Genomic DNA, 20,511 nt, shown 5'->3' with positions numbered 1-20,511 from the left:
ATTATGTGTTGCATGTCGACCGTTATAGGTGAGCCGTACTGTACTGTACATTATGTGTTGCATGTCGACCGTTATAGGTGAGCCGTACTGTACTGTACATTATGTGTTGCATGTCGACCGTTATAGGTGAGCCGCACTGTACTGTACTGTACATTATGTGTTGCATGTCGACCGTTATAGGTGAGCCGCACTGTACTGTACTGTACATTATGTGTTCCATGTCGACCGTTATAGGTGAGCCGCACTGTACTGTACATTATGTGTTCCATGTCGACCGTTATAGGTGAGCCGCACTGTACTGTACTGTACATTGTGTTGCATGTCGACCGTTATAGGTGAGCCGCACTGTACTGTACTGTACATTGTGTTGCATGTCGACCGTTATAGGTGAGACGTACTGTACTGTACTGTACATTATGTGTTGCATGTCGACCGTTATAGGTGAGCCGCACTGTACTGTACTGTACTGTACATTATGTGTTGCATGTCGACCGTTATAGGTGAGCCGTACTGTACTGTACATTATGTGTTGCATGTCGACCGTTATAGGTGAGCCGTACTGTACTGTACTGTACATTATGTGTTGCATGTCGACCGTTATAGGTGAGCCGCACTGTACTGTACTGTACATTATGTGTTGCATGTCGACCGTTATAGGTGAGCCGCACTGTACTGTACTGTACATTATGTGTTGCATGTCGACCGTTATAGGTGAGCCGTACTGTACTGTACTGTACATTATGTGTTGCATGTCGACCGTTATAGGTGAGCCGTACTGTACTGTACTGTACATTATGTGTTGCATGTCGTCCGTTATAGGTGAGCCGTACTGTACTGTACTGTACATTATGTGTTGCATGTCGACCGTTATAGGTGAGCCGTACTGTAATGTACTGTACATTATGTGTTGCATGTCGACCGTTATAGGTGAGCCGCACTGTACTGTACTGTACATTATGTGTTGCATGTCGACCGTTATAGGTGAGCCGCACTGTACTGTACTGTACATTATGTGTTGCATGTCGACCGTTATAGGTGAGCCGTACTGTACTGTACTGTACATTATGTGTTGCATGTCGACCGTTATAGGTGAGCCGCACTGTACTGTACATTATGTGTTGCATGTCGACCGTTAGAGGTGAGCCGCACTGTACTGTACTGTACATTATGTGTTGCATGTCGACCGTTATAGGTGAGCCGGACTGTACTGTACTGTACATTATGTGTTGCATGTCGACCGTTATAGGTGAGCCGCACTGTACTGTACTGTACATTATGTGTTGCATGTCGACCGTTATAGGTGAGCCGCACTGTACTGTACTGTACATTATGTGTTGCATGTCGACCGTTAGAGGTGAGCCGCACTGTACTGTACTGTACATTATGTGTTGCATGTCGACCGTTATAGGTGAGCCGCACTGTACTGTACTGTACATTATGTGTTGCATGTCGACCGTTATAGGTGAGCCGTACTGTACTGTACATTATGTGTTGCATGTCGACCGTTATAGGTGAGCCGTACTGTACTGTACATTATGTGTTGCATGTCGACCGTTATAGGTGAGCCGCACTGTACTGTACTGTACATTATGTGTTGCATGTCGACCGTTATAGGTGAGCCGCACTGTACTGTACTGTACATTATGTGTTCCATGTCGACCGTTATAGGTGAGCCGCACTGTACTGTACATTATGTGTTCCATGTCGACCGTTATAGGTGAGCCGCACTGTACTGTACTGTACATTGTGTTGCATGTCGACCGTTATAGGTGAGCCGCACTGTACTGTACTGTACATTGTGTTGCATGTCGACCGTTATAGGTGAGACGTACTGTACTGTACTGTACATTATGTGTTGCATGTCGACCGTTATAGGTGAGCCGCACTGTACTGTACTGTACTGTACATTATGTGTTGCATGTCGACCGTTATAGGTGAGCCGTACTGTACTGTACATTATGTGTTGCATGTCGACCGTTATAGGTGAGCCGTACTGTACTGTACTGTACATTATGTGTTGCATGTCGACCGTTATAGGTGAGCCGCACTGTACTGTACTGTACATTATGTGTTGCATGTCGACCGTTATAGGTGAGCCGCACTGTACTGTACTGTACATTATGTGTTGCATGTCGACCGTTATAGGTGAGCCGCACTGTACTGTACTGTACATTATGTGTTGCATGTCGACCGTTATAGGTGAGCCGCACTGTACTGTACTGTACTGTACATTATGTGTTGCATGTCGACCGTTATAGGTGAGCCGTACTGTACTGTACTGTACATTATGTGTTGCATGTCGACCGTTATAGGTGAGCCGCACTGTACTGTACTGTACATTATGTGTTGCATGTCGACCGTTATAGGTGAGCCGTACTGTACTGTACTGTACATTATGTGTTGCATGTCGACCGTTATAGGTGAGCCGTACTGTACTGTACTGTACATTATGTGTTGCATGTCGACCGTTATAGGTGAGCCGCACCGTACTGTACATTATGTGTTGCATGTCGACCGTTATAGGTGAGCCGCACTGTACTGTACTGTACATTATGTGTTGCATGTCGACCGTTATAGGTGAGCCGTACTGTACTGTACTGTACATTATGTGTTGCATGTCGACCGTTATAGGTGAGCCGCACTGTACTGTACATTATGTGTTGCATGTCGACCGTTAGAGGTGAGCCGCACTGTACTGTACTGTACTGTACATTATGTGTTGCATGTCGACCGTTATAGGTGAGCCGGACTGTACTGTACTGTACATTATGTGTTGCATGTCGACCGTTATAGGTGAGCCGCACTGTACTGTACTGTACATTATGTGTTGCATGTCGACCGTTAGAAGTGAGCCGCACTGTACTGTACTGTACATTATGTGTTGCATGTCGACCGTTATAGGTGAGCCGCACTGTACTGTACTGTACATTATGTGTTGCATGTCGACCGTTATAGGTGAGCCGTACTGTACTGTACATTATGTGTTGCATGTCGACCGTTATAGGTGAGCCGCACTGTACTGTACTGTACATTGTGTTGCATGTCGACCGTTATAGGTGAGCTGCACTGTACTGTACTGTACATTATGTGTTGCATGTTGACCGTTATAGGTGAGCCGCACTGTACTGTACATTATGTGTAGCATGTCGACCGTTATAGGTGAGCCGCACTGTACTGTACATTATGTGTTGCATGTCGACCGTTATAGGTGAGCCGTACTGTACTGTACATTATGTGTTGCATGTCGACCGTTATAGGTGAGCCGTACTGTACTGTACTGTACTGTACATTATGTGTTGCATGTCGACCGTTATAGGTGAGCCGTACTGTACTGTACTGTACATTATGTGTTGCATGTCGACCGTTATAGGTGAGCCGCACTGTACTGTACTGTACATTATGTGTTCCATGTCGACCGTTATAGGTGAGCCGCACTGTACTGTACTGTACATTGTGTTGCATGTCGACCGTTATAGGTGAGCCGCACTGTACTGTACTGTACATTGTGTTGCATGTCGACCGTTATAGGTGAGACGTACTGTACTGTACTGTACATTATGTGTTGCATGTCGACCGTTATAGGTGAGCCGCACTGTACTGTACTGTACATTATGTGTTGCATGCCGACCGTTATAGGTGAGCCGCACTGTACTGTACTGTACATTATGTGTTGCATGTCGACCGTTATAGGTGAGCCGCACTGTACTGTACTGTACATTATGTGTTGCATGTCGACCGTTATAGGTGAGCCGTACTGTACTGTACATTATGTGTTGCATGTCGACCGTTATAGGTGAGCCGCACTGTACTGTACTGTACATTATGTGTTGCATGTCGACCGTTATAGGTGAGCCGCACTGTACTGTACATTATGTGTTGCATGTCGACCGTTATAGGTGAGCCGCACTGTACTGTACTGTACATTATGTGTTGCATGTCGACCGTTATAGGTGAGCCGCACTGTACTGTACTGTACATTATGTGTTGCATGTCGACCGTTATAGGTGAGCCGTACTGTACTGTACATTATGTGTTGCATGTCGACCGTTAGAGGTGAGCCGCACTGTACTGTACTGTACTGTACTGTACATTATGTGTTGCATGTCGACCGTTATAGGTGAGCCGGACTGTACTGTACATTATGTGTTGCATGTCGACCGTTATAGGTGAGCCGTACTGTACTGTACATTATGTGTTGCATGTCGACCGTTATAGGTGAGCCGCACTGTACTGTACTGTACATTATGTGTTGCATGTCGACCGTTATAGGTGAGCCGCACTGTACTGTACATTATGTGTTGCATGTCGACCGTTATAGGTGAGCCGCACTGTACTGTACTGTACATTATGTGTTGCATGTCGACCGTTATAGGTGAGCCGTACTGTACTGTACATTATGTGTTGCATGTCGACCGTTAGAGGTGAGCCGCACTGTACTGTACTGTACTGTACATTATGTGTTGCATGTCGACCGTTATAGGTGAGCCGGACTGTACTGTACATTATGTGTTGCATGTCGACCGTTATAGGTGAGCCGTACTGTACTGTACATTATGTGTTGCATGTCGACCGTTATAGGTGAGCCGCACTGTACTGTACTGTACATTATGTGTTGCATGTCGACCGTTATAGGTGAGCCGCACTGTACTGTACTGTACATTATGTGTTGCATGTCGACCGTTATAGGTGAGCCGTACTGTACTGTACATTGTGTTGCATGTCGACCGTTATAGGTGAGCCGTACTGTACTGTACTGTACATTATGTGTTGCATGTCGTCCGTTATAGGTGAGCCGCACTGTACTGTACTGTACTGTACATTATGTGTTGCATGTCGACCGTTATAGGTGAGCCGTACTGTACTGTACTGTACATTATGTGTTGCATGTCGACCGTTATAGGTGAGCCGCACTGTACTGTACATTATGTGTTGCATGTCGACCGTTATAGGTGAGCCGCACTGTACTGTACTGTACATTATGTGTTGCATGTCGACCGTTATAGGTGAGCCGTACTGTACTGTACTGTACATTATGTGTTGCATGTCGACCGTTATAGGTGAGCCGCACTGTACTGTACATTATGTGTTGCATGTCGACCGTTAGAGGTGAGCCGCACTGTACTGTACTGTACTGTACATTATGTGTTGCATGTCGACCGTTATAGGTGAGCCGGACTGTACTGTACTGTACATTATGTGTTGCATGTCGACCGTTATAGGTGAGCCGCACTGTACTGTACATTATGTGTTGCATGTCGACCGTTATAGGTGAGCCGCACTGTACTGTACTGTACATTATGTGTTGCATGTCGACCGTTATAGGTGAGCCGTACTGTACTGTACATTATGTGTTGCATGTCGACCGTTATAGGTGAGCCGCACTGTACTGTACTGTACATTATGTGTTGCATGTCGACCGTTATAGGTGAGCCGCACTGTACTGTACATTATGTGTAGCATGTCGACCGTTATAGGTGAGCCGCACTGTACTGTACTGTACATTATGTGTTGCATGTCGACCGTTATAGGTGAGCCGTACTGTACTGTACTGTACTGTACATTATGTGTTGCATGTCGACCGTTATAGGTGAGCCGCACTGTACTGTACATTATGTGTTGCATGTCGACCGTTATAGGTGAGCCGCACTGTACTGTACTGTACATTATGTGTTCCATGTCGACCGTTATAGGTGAGCCGCACTGTACTGTACTGTACATTGTGTTGCATGTCGACCGTTAAAAGTGAGCCGCACTGTACTGTACTGTACATTGTGTTGCATGTCGACCGTTATAGGTGAGACGTACTGTACTGTACATTATGTGTTGCATGTCGACCGTTATAGGTGAGCCGCACTGTACTGTACTGTACATTATGTGTTGCATGTCGACCGTTATAGGTGAGCCGCAATGTACTGTACTGTACATTATGTGTTGCATGTCGACCGTTATAGGTGAGCCGCACTGTACTGTACTGTACATTATGTGTTGCATGTCGACCGTTATAGGTGAGCCGTACTGTACTGTACTGTACATTGTGTTGCATGTCGACCGTTATAGGTGAGACGTACTGTACTGTACATTATGTGTTGCATGTCGACCGTTATAGGTGAGCCGCACTGTACTGTACTGTACATTATGTGTTGCATGTCGACCGTTATAGGTGAGCCGCAATGTACTGTACTGTACATTATGTGTTGCATGTCGACCGTTATAGGTGAGCCGCACTGTACTGTACTGTACATTATGTGTTGCATGTCGACCGTTATAGGTGAGCCGCACTGTACTGTACTGTACATTATGTGTTGCATGTCGACCGTTATAGGTGAGCCGCACTGTACTGTACTGTACATTATGTGTTGCATGTCGACCGTTATAGGTGAGCCGCACTGTACTGTACTGTACTGTACATTATGTGTTGCATGTCGACCGTACTGTACTGTACATTATGTGTTGCATGTCGACCGTTATAGGTGAGCCGCACTGTACTGTACTGTACATTATGTGTTGCATGTCGACAGTTATAGGTGAGCCGCACTGTACTGTACTGTACATTATGTGTTGCATGTCGACCGTTATAGGTGAACCGTACTGTACTGTACATTATGTGTTGCATGTCGACCGTTATAGGTGAGCCGCACTACTGTACTGTACATTATGTGTTGCATGTCGACCGTTATAGGTGAGCCGCACTGTACTGTACTGTACATTATGTGTTGCATGTCGACCGTTATAGGTGAGCCGCACTGTACTGTACTGTACATTATGTGTTGCATGTCGACCGCTATAGGTGAGCCGCACTGTACTGTACTGTACATTATGTGTTGCATGTCGACCGTTATAGGTGAGCCGCACTGTACTGTACTGTACATTATGTGTTGCATGTCGACCGTTATAGGTGAGCCGCACTGTACTGTACATTATGTGTTGCATGTCGACCGTTATAGGTGAGCCGCACTGTACTGTACTGTACATTATGTGTTGCATGTCGACCGTTATAGGTGAGCCGCACTGTACTGTACTGTACATTATGTGTTGCATGTCGACCGTTATAGGTGAGCCGCACTGTACTGTACATTATGTGTTGCATGTCGACCGTTATAGGTGAGCCGTACTGTACTGTACTGTACATTATGTGTTGCATGTCGACCGTTATAGGTGAGCCGTACTGTACTGTACTGTACATTATGTGTTGCATGTCGACCGTTATAGGTGAGCCGTACTGTACTGTACTGTACATTATGTGTTGCATGTCGACCGTTATAGGTGAGCCGTACTGTACTGTACTGTACATTATGTGTTGCATGTCGACCGTTATAGGTGAGCCGCACTGTACTGTACATTATGTGTTGCATGTCGACCGTTATAGGTGAGCCGCACTGTACTGTACTGTACATTATGTGTTGCATGTCGACCGTTATAGGTGAGCCGCACTGTACTGTACTGTACATTATGTGTTGCATGTCGACCGTTATAGGTGAGCCGCACTGTACTGTACTGTACTGTACATTATGTGTTGCATGTCGACCGTTATAGGTGAGCCGCACTGTACTGTACTGTACATTATGTGTTGCATGTCGACCGTTATAGGTGAGCCGCACTGTACTGTACATTATGTGTTGCATGTCGACCGTTATAGGTGAGCCGCACTGTACTGTACTGTACATTATGTGTTGCATGTCGACCGTTATAGGTGAGCCGCACTGTACTGTACATTATGTGTTGCATGTCGACCGTTAGAGGTGAGCCGCACTGTACTGTACTGTACATTATGTGTTGCATGTCGACCGTTATAGGTGAGCCGCACTGTACTGTACATTATGTGTTGCATGTCGACCGTTATAGGTGAGCCGTACTGTACTGTACTGTACATTATGTGTTGCATGTCGACCGTTATAGGTGAGCCGTACTGTACTGTACATTATGTGTTGCATGTCGACCATTATAGGTGAGCCGCACTGTACTGTACTGTACATTATGTGTTGCATGTCGACCGTTATAGGTGAGCCGCACTGTACTGTACTGTACATTATGTGTTGCATGTCGACCGTTATAGGTGAGCCGTACTGTACTGTACATTATGTGTTGCATGTCGACCGCTATAGGTGAGCCGCACTGTACTGTACTGTACATTATGTGTTGCATGTCGTCGGTTATAGGTGAGCCGTACTGTACTGTACATTATGTGTTGCATGTCGACCGTTATAGGTGAGCCGTACTGTACATTATGTGTCGCATGTCGACCGTTATAGGTGAGCCGTACTGTACTGTACTGTACTGTACATTATGTGTTGCATGTCGACCGTTATAGGTGAGCCGTACTGTACATTATGTGTCGCATGTCGACCGTTATAGGTGAGCCGTACTGTACTGTACTGTACTGTACATTATGTGTTGCATGTCGACCGTTATAGGTGAGCCGTACTGTACATTATGTGTCGCATGTCGACCGTTATAGGTGAGCCGTACTGTACTGTACATTATGTGTTGCATGTCGACCGTTATAGGTGAGCCGCACTGTACTGTACTGTACATTATGTGTTGCATGTCGACCGTTATAGGTGAGCCGTACTGTACTGTACTGTACATTATGTGTTGCATGTCGTCGGTTATAGGTGAGCCGTACTGTACTGTACATTATGTGTTGCATGTCGACCGTTATAGGTGAGCCGTACTGTACATTATGTGTCGCATGTCGACCGTTATAGGTGAGCCGTACTGTACTGTACTGTACTGTACTGTACTGTACTGTACTGTACATTATGTGTTGCATGACGACCGTTATAGGTGAGCCGTACTGTACTGTACTGTACATTATGTGTTGCATGTCGACCGTTATAGGTGAGCCGCACTGTACTGTACTGTACATTATGTGTTGCATGTCGACCGTTATAGGTGAGCCGCACTGTACTGTACTGTACATTATGTGTTGCATGTCGACCGTTATAGGTGAGCCGCACTGTACTGTACATTATGTGTTGCATCTCGACCGTTATAGGTGAGCCGCACTGTACTGTACTGTACATTATGTGTTGCATGTCGACCGTTATAGGTGAGCCGCACTGTACTGTACTGTACATTATGTGTTGCATGTCGACTGTTATAGGTGAGCCGTACTGTACTGTACTGTACATTATGTGTTGCATGTCGACCGTTAGAGGTGAGCCGTACTGTACTGTACATTATGTGTTGCATGTCGACCGTTATAGGTGAGCCGCAATGTACTGTACTGTACATTATGTGTTGCATCTCGACCGTTATAGGTGAGCCGCACTGTACTGTACTGTACATTATGTGTTGCATGTCGACTGTTATAGGTGAGCCGTACTGTACTGTACTGTACATTATGTGTTGCATGTCGACCGTTAGAGGTGAGCCGTACTGTACTGTACTGTACATCATGTGTTGCATGTCGACCGTTATAGGTGAGCCGTACTGTACTGTACATTATGTGTTGCATGTCGACCGTTATAGGTGAGCCGCACTGTACTGTACTGTACATTATGTGTTGCATGTCGACTGTTATAGGTGAGCCGTACTGTACTGTACTGTACTGTACATTATGTGTTGCATGTCGACCGTTATAGGTGAGCCGTACTGTACTGTACTGTACTGTACATTATGTGTTGCATGTCGACTGTTAGAGGTGAGCCGTACTGTACTGTACTGTACTGTACATTATGTGTTGCATGTCGACCGTTATAGGTGAGCCGCACTGTACTGTACTGTACATTATGTGTTGCATGTCGACCGTTATAGGTGAGCCGCACTGTACTGTACTGTACATTATGTGTTGCATGTCGACCGTTATAGGTGAGCCGCACTGTACTGTACTGTACTGTACATTATGTGTTGCATGTCGACCGTTAGAGGTGAGCCGTACTGTACTGTACTGTACATTATGTGTTGCATGTCGACCGTTATAGGTGAGCCGCACTGTACTGTACTGTACATTATGTGTTGCATGTCGACCGTTATAGCTGAGCCACACTGTACTGTACTGTACATTATGTGTTGCATGTCGACCGTTATAGGTGAGCCGCACTGTACTGTACTGTACATTATGTTTTGCATGTCGACCGTTATAGGTGAGCCGCACTGTACTGTACATTATGTGTTGCATGTCGACCGTTATAGGTGAGCCGTACTGTACTGTACATTATGTGTTGCATGTCGACCGTTATAGGTGAGCCGTACTGTACATTATGTGTTGCATGTCGACCGTTATAGGTGAGCCGTACTGTACTGTACTGTACATTATGTGTTGCATGTCGTCGGTTATAGGTGAGCCGTACTGTACTGTACATTATGTGTTGCATGTCGACCGTTATAGGTGAGCCGTACTGTACATTATGTGTCGCATGTCGACCGTTATAGGTGAGCCGTACTGTACTGTACTGTACTGTACTGTACTGTACTGTACATTATGTGTCGCATGTCGACCGTTATAGGTGAGCCGTACTGTACTGTACTGTACTGTACTGTACTGTACTGTACTGTACTGTACTGTACTGTACATTATGTGTTGCATGTCGACCGTTATAGGTGAGCCGTACTGTACTGTACATTATGTGTTGCATGTCGACCGTTATAGGTGAGCCGTACTGTACATTATGTGTCGCATGTCGACCGTTATAGGTGAGCCGTACTGTACTGTACTGTACATTATGTGTTGCATGACGACCGTTATAGGTGAGCCGTACTGTACTGTACTGTACTGTACATTATGTGTCGCATGTCGTTATGATTCCGTCCTGGACAAGCTCACTGCCTAGTTGATGTGCAGGTTCTGGAGGGATGCTGGTATATTCTGTAACCTTGAGAGAAACAAAGAGAGAAAGATGCTCATTATTAGCTAGTTGTTGTTCTTGCTTACTGTAAATTGTTCTGGCTTAAGGGCATCTGTTAAATGACTAAATTGTAAATTGTACATTGTTGATAAAAAATGATAAAAATATATACAGACACGTTGCTGTGTGTGTATATATTTAATATTATTTAATCAACAATGTACAATTTAGGCATTTAGCAGATGCCCTTATTCCAAATAGTATAGGTAATATAGTTACCTTGCCATGATGGGACCTCCAAGGAATGATGGGAAATTAAATAAAATTTGCAGATTCTCTTGAAGAAATTAAATTTGTCAATCGTTTCATTGAATGAAACGCATGCACACACACACACGCATACACACATGCATTAACATGCACACCACCACAACGTCCTTATAGCTATTTAGGGTTATACGGTACGGAGCTGCACTAATTAATATCTGTTCATTTATGTCACCTGAAAAGTACTACGAAAAGAGGTTAATCAAACAGAAAATACAACATTTGGACAACCTGTCGGGAAGGAAACAACAAGTTAGGGAAAACTCACACAGCTCACACCTTTAGGCCCATCACAATTACTACATAGGTATTTGTGATAATCGCAATACTTTTGGGATAATAGTCATAATCGTTCCCATGTTAGAAAGTAGTGGAAGTGGCAGATCTAGGAGCTGATCCCCTAGATCTGATACTTTCACTATTCATGTATTTTCTTATTGTAATTTAAATAATTTATGAATACTTGTGACGGGCCTAATGTACCTCAATGTACCAGCTTGAGCGGTACATTTGCATGGGGATTCCAGACAACATAGCGCGCCCACTATCATTGCCCGGGCGGGGAGACCCCCCAGGCATCTCGACCCTATCCCCGGCGTTCGGAGGTCACTCCCCTGGCGTTCCCAAGGAGCATTCCAGACATCAAGGGCAGCCGGCATAATTTTCCTTAATAAATAATGCCTATAAATAAATAAATAAAAAGGTGTTAAAAACAAGTGTTAGAAATGACCTGTACGTGCCCATCGGCCACCGGCCTACTTGAGAACGATGCAACTAGGGAACCTAATAATACCCGTTGTCAACTTGTCATAGCACCCGTTTTAACGGGTCCCTTTTGTGCCCATACTGTATATGGAGGTCTCTGTATCTGTCCGTCTGTGCCTGAAGAGTGCAAACTGACTGACAAGTGGACTGTTTAAAGGTGTAGGGAAACGGAAATGGTTATCAATTTATTTTGAAGTTTCAACCGGTCTGAAGTTTCTGAACCAATCAGAGCGTCGCATCCCTTCAGGCGATGGGACGGTAGCTAGGGACGGTAGCTATGCTATGCGCAACAGCGTGGTATGTGTTTGTTTATAAATCAGATGGTTGGCCAGCACAACCAGTTTACTGTTATGTAGCTTATTTCTACCCTATAATGTTTTCAGATACATATTTTAGCGTGATGATTAAGTTGAAACCGAGTAATACACTGTCTGGATGTTATCTTGAATGGAAATAAAAACGGAGTATTCTGTAATCAGTAGCAGCTGTGTTGGACGGATGCGCAAATATGGGGAATTAAACGGGTGAGCTTCATTTTTATTGGCTTTTATCGATGTGTATCTCTACACGTCATCACGCAGCACGTTTTCGTTTTAATAAATAAATACAATCGTTTTTATGGACCTTTGATATAAAAACACACAGAAATTAGAATTTTCACATTTTTTTGGCATCCATTGTTAGGTATGCCCATATGATGACCACGGATATGGTCTAAAAGTGTGAAAAACTTATTTTTCATTTCACTACACCTTTAAGTAAACAATTAACAGGTGTGTGGGGTTGCCGTGACAATCAATTGGCTGAGGCAGAGACTGGAAATTGCACAGGTGAGGGATTTGGGCTCATTAGGTCCACTGGCAGAGCCTGACCAGAGCCTTTTGTGGTGTTTCTGGACAACTGTGTATGCCACCGACTTAAGGCCGGCCACTGCAAGTATTTGCGTTGGAATGAAGTACTCTCATTTCTGACTTGAAGGACAACTTTTGTTTTTTTCAACCAAGGTCTTCCAGTGACATCATCATTAGGCAGATTTTTTTTAAACAAGATTTGTTTACAAAAATGTTTAGATTTTCATTATCGTGAGAACGATGGCTTCCATTTTCGCATTGCAACTTTTCAGGACTAGAAAGACTGCCGTTTCTATTAGCTTGTATTCCCCATCGATGATGTCACTGGAAGACGGTTTCTGAACTGCCCACAGCCCTCCTATGAGACACAGACCGAGTTGAAAGAAATTGTGCCATTTTTTAAAGATTATTATAACCCATTATGAAGATAGGTTGTAAAGTGGTCCTTTAAGTACTTTCATTTCTGACTTGAAGGACCACTTTAGTTTTTTCCAACCAAGGTTCATGTTTTATGTTATTAGAAAAAGTAAAAGTGAGTGTTAATTTGTTTATTTGAATTTGCTGCTTTCTTTCGATTTTAGCTATTTTTGACGGGGGGGGGGGCGGGGGCATTCGAACATGGGTTTCTTTATTATTTACAATAGTCCTACTAGACCCCAGGAAATTACATCTGGCCACAGAAGATCACGGGATCAACTGAATTTGAAGGACACTGGGGGGGATACCATACGGATACCATTTATGGGGTCTAGTAGGAATATAAAAAATAAAATAAATAAATTGCTATAACATTTTGTAAAAAAACAAAATATATATTATATATATATATATATATATATATATATATATATATATATATAGAGAGAGAGAGATATTTATCCCCATGTTCGAATGCCTCCGCCCCCCATGTCAAAAATGGGTCAAATCGGGCTGAAGTGGTTAACCCATTCAGGACGGGAACCTCTTTTGGTGTTTAAAGCATTATGTTATATGATATATTACACTATGATCTTGTAGATCATAGTGTAATATATCATATATATCTAATATATATGACCCCCAAAAATATATCTAACCCGGCACTCAGTGCCGGGTTAGATATATTTTTGGGGGTCCTTTTTGTAATAAATATTAAAAAGAATCTGCAAAGTAACTAGTAACTAATGTTTTCAAATAAAAGCAGCGGAGGTAAAAGTATAATATTTGGATCAGAGATGTAGTGGTAGTAGAAGTTAAAAATATTGGGGAAAAACAAATACCTCAAAATTTAAAGGAATGACCGAAAGTACTCAAATTCCCTCGAAAACTGTAACATTGCAATAACATTGTAACAACATTGTAGTAACCTTGCAATGACATTGTAATGAATTGTAACACTGAAATAACATGATTGTAACATTGTAACAACACACTCACCGGTCTGCCGGGTCCACAGGCCGGGGAGAGGCAGGGAGCCAAATCTGTACCTTTCCCCCACGCCGTTCTGAGGGTTCCAGACAAGAGCACCAGGCATCATTCTGCTTTAGAAATAAACAAAAAAATTATATATTAAAAAAGGGGGAAATATTCAGACACTGTACTGTACTGTACTGTACTGTACTGTACTGTACTGTACTGTACTGTACTGTACTGTACTGTACTGTACTGTACTGTACTGTACGTGAGCCCTCCTCCCTGGCCTGTGTGTGTCCTTGTCTGTGTGTTAGTCTGTGCAACAGTGACACTTGGTGGTGAACAAACACTATAACGCTATTTGTGCTTGGACACAGCCACACACATAGCTGTCTATAGACAAATTCACAGAGGGTTTCCTGGGTGCGGCCATTACTGAGGTGTACCATTAAGCACAGCAGCATTGATTACCTACACCTGGCCTACGGAGCACCTGCTCCATGGATTACACCTCAGTAATGGCCGCGCCCAGGGCACCCCTCTGTGCACCACTCAAAAATCACACCCGTGTGAAGTGAGGGGCGCTCATCATCATCGTACATAATCATCACGAATGATGGTACCTAGTGTTCCCAACGACATCTGACTGGTTAGCGGATTTGCTCGTCTACATTGATGTACATTTTCCCTTCATTGTCCATGGCCTTTAATGTTTAATTTACGTCATATTTGACGGAAATTTGACCTAAATTCTCCTTTCATTGTCAAATATTGAGACCTGCGAGGACAAAAGCTGTATTTTTTTTTTGTAATCACACAACTGAGCGGTGCTCTGGTCTTATCATCGTACATCATCATGACGCAACTTATGTTGATTTGCTCAGACACACATGACGTAAATTCTCCATTCATTGTCAATGGGAACTGAAAAAAGTGTTTGAATTTCGGTCCAAAATTGGGCATAGCCGTCCAGAAAAACGTGACATTACTCCTTTAAAGCAGGGATACAGTATACCATTCTGGCACGATAGTTACATAAACGTTTGTTACATATAGGAAAAAACATAAGTACAACAGTAAAAAAGAAAAAAGGTATTTTACTTGAGTATTCCAGGACTTTTACCACTACATCTCAGAGGCAAATATTCTACTTTTACTCCACTACATTGATTTGAAAACTTTCGTTACTGTATGTTAGTGTGTACATTTAGATCAGTGGTGGTTTTCAACCCTCTTCATATCGAGGCCCATTATTAATTTATTGGGCATTTGAGCCACGGAACCACCATTTGATGACATCTAGCCTCTCAGACGGCCAAAACTAAAGAATATTCTGGTATCGTTGCATTATATTTTGTCCACCATTCCATGCTGTATTGATGTTGGTACCATTAGGAGAGATAACAGGCAGATGTTGATCAAAATGACAATTCTTCTACATTCTCTAATTGTGTAGACTTCTTGTAAATTAAGTAATGCAGATGTTTAACAATATTTTCATTTTCCACTCAAGAGTTAAAGATCTATAAGGGTCCATTTGGTTACAAACTCTACATCATTTAGCTGGGGACCACCTGGAACCCCCTCAAGGACCCCTAGTGGTCCCCAGACCACTGGTTGAGAACCAGTTTTAGGCAGGCAGGCACCCACACACTCACTTAAGTATCAATACTTCCATGTCGAAATATGTCCGGATTTCAAAATGTACTTTATTAAAACACCGTAGACATGATATTTATTATGAGCTACTTTCTGTCAAGAAAGTCTGTTCAGGAGATTATTTTTTCTAAAGTGTTGGAAGCGCTCGTTGAAGTCACTGAACGGCCCCTGCGTACCACCCGTTTTGAATTTGCACATAATGCAGGAGGCAGCAGCACAGCCCGTTATTAACAACGAGTGCTTCCAAACTCCAACACTTAAGAAACAATCTGTACTGTACTGTACTGTACTGTACTGTACTGTACTGTACTGTACTGTACTGTACTGTACTGTACTGTACTGTACTGTACTGTACTGTACTGTACTGTACTGTACTGTACTGTACTGTACCTGTGTGTTAGGGTGTGCAACAGTGACACTTGGTGGTGAACAAATGCTATAACGCTATTTCCGTGCTCGGACACAGCCAGGGGCAGACAGACCCAGGGACACAGCCACACACATAGCTGTCTATAGGAGTGGTTGCGCCACTCAAAAATATCACGGCACGGACTTTCTTGACAGAAAGTAGCAACAAAAGCTTGGCAGATTGAAAGAGGATAATTCAAGCTTGCCCTACTACAGTTGGTGAGTTTAACCTCATGGGATGTCAATGGAGGGCATTGCAACTCTACATTCATCGCATTAAGTGTTGCAAATTGTGGCTAAATTACTCTTAACCATAAAGGAATTTACAAACTGATTCCATCTGGAGTTGCAATACCCTCCATTGACTCCCCACTCATCCAATTTGCTTTTGCGATCTGCTTGTATTAAACGACGTTAAACTCACCAACATTGCAGCTGTAGGGCAAGTTTGAATTATCCTCTTTCAATCTGCCGAGCTTTTGTTTCATAAAAATCCACCGTAGACATGTCATGAGCTGCTTTCTGTCAAGAAATCATCAGCAGGTGATTTTTTTTCTAAGTGATGGAGTTTGGAAGCACTCGTTTTTATTAACGGGTCGTGCTGCTGCCTCCTGCATTATGTAACAATGCTCAACAGGTGGTACGCAGGGCCGTTCAGTGTCTTCAACGAGTGCTTCCAAACTCCAACAATTTCTTGACAGAAAGTAGCTCATAACAACTGTCTACGGAGGATTTTTATGAAACAATTTAAACAAACGCTTGGCAGATTGAAAGAGGATCTTGCCCTACAGCTGCAATGTTGATGAGTTTAAAGTCGTTTAATACTTAAGCAGATCGCAAAAGCAAATTGGATGAGTGGGGAGTCAATGGAGGGTATTGCAACTCTAGATTCATCCCATTATGCCCAAACCAAATCACAATGTTGCACATTAAGCTACATCAACTGTAGACCCGTGGGGACGATTTGTATATAAATAGCAGATCTACAAGCTCACATGTCCCCACACACACACACACACACACAGTAAAGTAACCAAAAATAGCCTCTGAGAAGTGTATTTTCAATGCATTGAAAATCTGAAATACTCCAGTAAAAGCTTCATATCACATCACACAAAACAACAATGCTTCTATAACTCAGTGGTTCTTAAAGTGGGGTCCGGGGACCCCCAGGGGTCCTTGAGGGAGTCCCAGGGGGTCCCCAGCTAAATGATAGTTTAGAACCAAATGGACCCTAATGGGTATTTAACTCTTGAGAGTATCCAAATGGAACCAAATGGATGCATTTATACACTCTCAGACTGAAATAGACCTTACAATATAAATTGGGGGTCTCAGAGATAGAAATGCCATTAAATGGGGGGTCCATAGACTAATATGCATGTCAAACTGGGGGGGGGGGGGGGGGGGGGTTCCTTGAAATTAAACTGGTTGAGAATCACTGCTAGAGAGCCATCAAAATATTCTCATGGGGGTCCCTGGCATATCTTTTCAATTGGGGGGTCCGCGGGCTAATTAGTGTCAATTTGGGGGTCCTTGGTATGAAAAGGTTTGGGAACGAGTGGTCTAACCAACTATTCGCTGCTACATCAAAGTGAAATTACACGCAATTCCATCAACTCCTTTAATGATATAAGCAGCTAATTAGCTAAGCCAGTCCACCAGTGGTCCTTGAGTGGTTCCAGGTGGTCCCCATGTAGCCTAATGCAGCTATAGAGTTTAACCAAATGGACCCTTATTAGATCTTTAACTCGAGATAGAATGAAACCAAATGGACCCGTCAAGAGTATAACAACATTGTTAAATACCTGCGTCAGGGCAATTCATTTACCAGAAGTCTACACAATTAAATGGAAAATAATTTTGATCAAGTACGTTTGCCTTTATCTGTCCCAATGGTACCAACATCAACACAGCATGGAAGTGTGGACAAACTCTTATCCAACGATATTATTTAGTTTTGGGTCTGAGAGGCTAAATGTCATCAAATCAAACTTTATTTCTAGAGCACATTTGCAAATACCAGAAGCTCAACCAAAGTGCTGTACACGATCATGAAACAAGCATAGGCCTACAATCAACACAAACCGCATAATAAAACATCAAAGCAAACATCATTGAAAGCCAGGGAGAGGAGATGGGATTTAATTAAAATCAAATGGTGGTTCCGTGGCTCAAATGCCCAATAAATAATGAAGAGGGTTGAAAACCACCACTGATCTAAATGTAGGCCTACACACTAACATACAGGAACGAAAGTTTTCAAATCAATGTAGTAAAAGTAGAATATTTGCCTCTGAGATGTAGTGGTTAAAGTGAAGTAAAAGTCCTGGAAATTGAAATACTCAAGTAAAATACTTTTTTCTTTTTTACTGTTGTACTTATGATAGAATTATTAAATAATGGGCCTTGATGTGTAAAAGGTTGTAGGCTAAAGCACTGAGCTAAGCTAACATGTGGTACACCTGCAAACACTGACTCACCTGAGTTCGATGATCAGCTGATGATCTGTTTAGTGTTTCCACAGCTTCTTGTAGAAACGTTTCTTTTAATTGTCTAGTTTTTCACCAGCCTGGTATAAAAACACCGTGGACTCTCATTAACTCCATGTCAATGAAAGTTACATTCCGAGGTGTTTAATATTAAAAGTAAAACAAACGGCTTTCTGTAACAAACACTGTAGCAGCGTGTTGTGCTTGTTTGGGCGTGTGTGTCAGTGACTCTGTCTGTGCGCGTGTGTGGTGTGGGTGTGACCAAGAGGTGGCGCGCACGACCCGATGACTTAAATACATGCACGTGCGTCATTATGGATCCCAGTCTCACCACAGCTCAAACTCAAGCCCCCCCCCCCCCCTCCCTCCCTCCCTCAGAACGCCCACTGCAAAGACGCACACACACACACACACACACACACACACACACACACACACACACACACACACACACACACACACACACACACACACACACACACACACACACACACACACACACACACACACACACACACACACACACACACACACACACACACACACTAAACTAAGCTAGTCTATTTAAACTATATATATATATATATATATATATACTGACGTTATCTGGCTGCATTGACATATACTCATATAGGCCTATTCAACTTTTAACGTTTGATATTGTTTATAATTGTTTTAAAATGTTATAGTGATATATAGCCTATAGGCATACATTTATGTTTGCTGGTTTCAAATTGAACCAACATAATTATAGTAAAGGTGCCTACTACCATTTTTGTGATGTTTTCACAAACAAACAAAAAATAACAAAAAAAAGGAAACATCACTTTCTCCTAGAAACTCCATTCACACTTTTTATAATTCAGCTTACTGTGGACACACATGCTGGAACCTTTTGCTTTGAAATATGTTGTAGGTTTTGAGTTATTTAACTTCATTGTCAATGGCAATAGCACACAATTAAACATATAGGCATTTATCAGACGCTCTTAATCCAGAGCGATTTAACATTAGCCTAATCCAGAACATAAAGCATGGCAAATTTGGCAATACATCACATTTTCACATACATAAGAAATAGTTATCATGAATCATACGTAACCTAAGAACGTAACAGTGGAATATCTATAGATTATATATCCATAATGAAACTATGCATTACTATAGCGCATATTGTCTACATAAAATGCTGATTTTTTGGATGAGTGAGAACTTTCTCAAGCTAAATGAGGATAAGACAGAAGTTCTCATAATCGGTTCTAGTGAGCAGAAATAATCAATAATAAGCAGACTTGGCAACGTGACTGTAGAAAGTAACAGTACAGTAAAGCACCTGGGGGTTATTATTGATTCTGAATTGAATTTTAATTCACACATTAATCATGTTACCAAGCCTTACCAAGCCTTTTTTCACCTTAGAAATATTGCACGAATCAGAGCCTATTTGTATTTGGACGATGCAAAAACGCTAATCCACGCCTTTGTTTTTTCTCGGCTTGACTACTGCAATGCACTTTTTTCAGGACTGCCTAAGAAAACAACTGACAGATTACAACTTGTCCAAAATGCAGCAGCCAGAGTTTTAACTAGAACTAAGATGAGAGAACATATTACTCCAGTTTTGGCATCACTGCACTGGCTTCCGGTTGTTTTTAGGATTGATTTTAAAATTATTTTACTTGTCTGACTATAAAGCTCTCAATGGTCCTACCTACCTTCCTACCTACATGACTGCCTGCCTAAATATGTCCCAAACCGCTGGCCTGCTCGCTTTGCCTAAAAAAATGTCAACAAAAAAATACGGGGAAGCAGCTTTTTGCTTCTACGGGC

This window comes from Protomyctophum parallelum (assembly GCF_964188405.1).
Source record: "Protomyctophum parallelum genome assembly, chromosome: 4".
In the NCBI taxonomy this organism is placed as follows: domain Eukaryota; kingdom Metazoa; phylum Chordata; class Actinopteri; order Myctophiformes; family Myctophidae; genus Protomyctophum; species Protomyctophum parallelum.
This window is presented reverse-complemented; position numbering follows the sequence as displayed.